The following is a 3,422-nucleotide window of genomic DNA, read 5'->3' on the forward strand; positions in this document are numbered from 1 at the left end:
TTGAACTTAAACCTTCGTTGTTGCAGGCTGTGCAACAGAACCAATTCTCTGGAAATCTTACCGAAGATCCAAACTTTGATTTATCCGTATTTGTCCAATACGCTGATACTGTTAAAGCTAATGGTGTCACTTCAGAGGCAATTCGACTTCGTCTTTTTCCTTTCTCATTAAGAGATAGCGCTAGAAGATGGCTTCAATCTCTTCCTTCCAACTCAGTCACCACATGGAACGAGTTGAAGAAAGTTTTTCTTGCCCGATATTTTCCGCCAAGCAAAACAGCTATGTTAAGAGCCCAGATAAACGGATTTAAACAGAAAGACAACGAGTCTCTTTTCGAAGCATGGGAAAGATACAAAGACATGATGAGACTTTGCCCACACCATGGTTTGGAAGACTGGTTAGTAATTCACACATTTTATAATGGTCTCTTATACAACACAAGGTTAACAATAGACGCCGCTGCAGGTGGTGCACTAATGAACAAACCTTATGCTGATGCTTACCAGCTTATCGAGAGCATGGCCCAAAACCACTATCAGTGGGGAACCGAACGAACGAATGTGGAAAAACCTCAACCGAAAACTGGCATGTACGAGATAAGTAACCTTGATCACGTTAATGCAAAAGTGGATGCTTTGGTCCAGAAGATTGAAAGTTTAAACGTATCACCTCCAGCAGCCGTGGTTGCTATAACTCAGAATTGCGAGGTCTGTGGAATCCAAGGCCACACTCCTGCGGAATGTCAACTCTTGACTGGAATCCAAGCAGAGCAAGTAAACTATGCTCAAGGAAGCCCCTATTCGAATACCTATAACCCAAATTGGAAGAACCATCCAAACTTCTCATATAAGAGTAATAATGCTTTATACGCACCTGGACAGTCTCCAAATCAAGCCCCATCTATATCTCCAGGATATCAGAAACAGAATCCTAACAATAATACCCCTAGAAAATCCAACTTGGAAATCATGATGGAAAACTTTATAGCTTCCCAACAACAAACCAATAAAGATTTCTTAAACCAGAACATACACACTGGCGAACAACTTAAACAACTAGCAAGCAAAGTAGATGCCCTGGCTACCCATAACAAAATGCTGGAAACGCAAATATCTCAAGTAGCTCAACAACAAGCACCTACTGCTGCACCAACTGGTACATTCCCTGGACAGCCCCAACCCAATCCGAGAAGCCAAGCTCATGCAATTATATTGAGAAGTGGAACGGAAGTGGAAGGACCGTCTGACCCAAGGATAGAAGACCAAAACCCTAAGAAATCTACTGAGGAAAGTGAACCTAAGGAAAAGGAAGAGAGTAATAAAAAAACCCTAGAAAAGAAGGAACCTTATGTACCTCCACCACCTTACAAACCACCTATACCTTACCCTCAAAGGCTTGTTAAAACCAAAGATGTAGGCCAATTTAGAAAATTTGTTGATCTCCTTAAACAATTAAACGTTACAATTCCGTTTACCGAAGCTATTACGCAGATGCCCTCATATGCTAAATTCTTAAAAGAAATTCTTTCTAATAAGAGGAAACTTGAGGATAGCGAAACCGTTACACTCCCTGCCGAATGTAGCGCTATAATCCAAAACATGCCCCCTAAACTCAAGGATCCGGGTAGTTTCTCTATACCCTGTCACATAGGAAAATTTGTCATCGACAAAGCCTTATGCGATTTAGGAGCCGGAATTAGCGTTATGCCTTTATCCATATGTAAGAAATTGGAAATGGGAGAATTAAGACCGACCAAAATGTCTGTGCAATTAGCAGATCGTTCCATCAAATATCCTGTAGGAATCCTTGAAAACGTTCCCGTACGCATAGGTCAGTTTTACATTCCCACTGACTTCACAATTATGGACATTAGAGAAGATGATACGACACCTATTATACTAGGAAGACCATTCTTAGCAACTGCCGGTGCAATCATAGACGTAAAACGAGGACGACTCACCTTCGAAGTAGGTGAAGAAAAAATTGAATTCATTCTTTCCCAATTCTTGAAAGCACCTGCAATAGGAGATACATGTTATTTCATGGATATCATCGATGAATGCATAAAAGAAGCAGAGTCAGGAGAAGACAAATCATCAGACTATCTTTTAGAGGACAAATCTAAACAATGCTTAGCAATAACACCAGATCCTACGCAGTGTCTTAACAAACCAACCCCTGATTTGAAAACACTTCCCAAAAATCTGAGATATGAATTCCTAGACTTAGAACTTGAACGACCTGTGATAGTTAATGCAGATCTAGGAAGACTCGAAACAGAAAAACTCCTACATATCCTAAGAAAATATCCAACCGCACTAGGATACCACATCACCGATCTCAAAGGAATAAGCCCTTCTATTTGTATGCACCGCATCATGTTAGAAGAAGACTGTAAAACCTCTAGGGAACACCAGAGAAGACTGGATCCGATCCTGAGTGAGGTAGTAAAGAAAGAAATAACCAAGTTATTAGAAGCAGGTATTATATATCCTATATCTGATAGCAAATGGGTTAGTCCTGTACACGTTGTACCCAAGAAAGGAGGCATAACCGTCATTGAAAACGAAAAAGGAGAAACTATAACTAAACGAATCGAATCGGGATGGAGAATGTGCATTGATTATAGGAAACTAAACAAAGCAACCCGAAAAGATCATTTCCCTTTACCATTCATTGACCAAATGTTAGAACGATTAGCTAAACATTCACATTTCTGTTATTTAGACGGTTATTCAGGCTTCTTTCAAATACCAATTCACCCTGATGACCAGGAAAAGACAACATTCACATGCCCTTTTGGTACCTTCGCTTATAGACGAATGCCGTTTGGTCTATGTAATGCCCCTGCAACTTTTCAAAGGTGCATGATGGCAATATTCGCCGACTTTCTCGAAAACATCATGGAAGTATTTATGGATGACTTTTCTGTATACGAACAAAATTTCGAAGAATGCCTTGAAAACCTGGAAAGAGTTCTTGAGCGATGTGTAAAAGTAAACTTAGTACTTAATTGGGAAAAGTGCCACTTTATGGTACAAGAAGGTATTGTTTTAGGACACATCATCTCGAACAGAGGAATTGAAGTAGACAAAGCCAAAATAGAGGTAATCGAAAATCTTCAACCCCCAAGAACTGTGAGAGAAGTACGAAGCTTTTTAGGACACGCCGGTTTTTACCGACGATTCATCAAAGACTTCTCTAAGATAACTAAACCCTTAACCGGACTGTTGATGAAAGAAGCTGAATTCATATTCGACGATAACTGTTTAAAAGCATTTCAAACTCTTAAACAAGCATTGATCTCCGCACCCATTATGCAGACACCAGACTGGAATGAACCATTCGAAATAATGTGCGATGCCAGTGATTATGCTGTAGGTGCTGTTTTAGGACAAAGAAAGGATAAAAAGCTTCACGTT

At 40.0% G+C, this 3,422-nt stretch overlaps 1 pseudogene; it reads right to left on the reverse strand.

Annotated features, from left to right (window-relative positions):
* Nucleotides 1-288: 288 nt before the first annotated feature.
* On the reverse strand, nucleotides 289-388 carry LOC127133804 (uncharacterized; annotated as a pseudogene).
* Nucleotides 389-3,422: the final 3,034 nt, after the last annotated feature.

The sequence above is a fragment of the Lathyrus oleraceus genome, chromosome 3 (assembly GCF_024323335.1).
Source record: "Lathyrus oleraceus cultivar Zhongwan6 chromosome 3, CAAS_Psat_ZW6_1.0, whole genome shotgun sequence".
Lineage (NCBI taxonomy): Eukaryota > Viridiplantae > Streptophyta > Magnoliopsida > Fabales > Fabaceae > Lathyrus > Lathyrus oleraceus.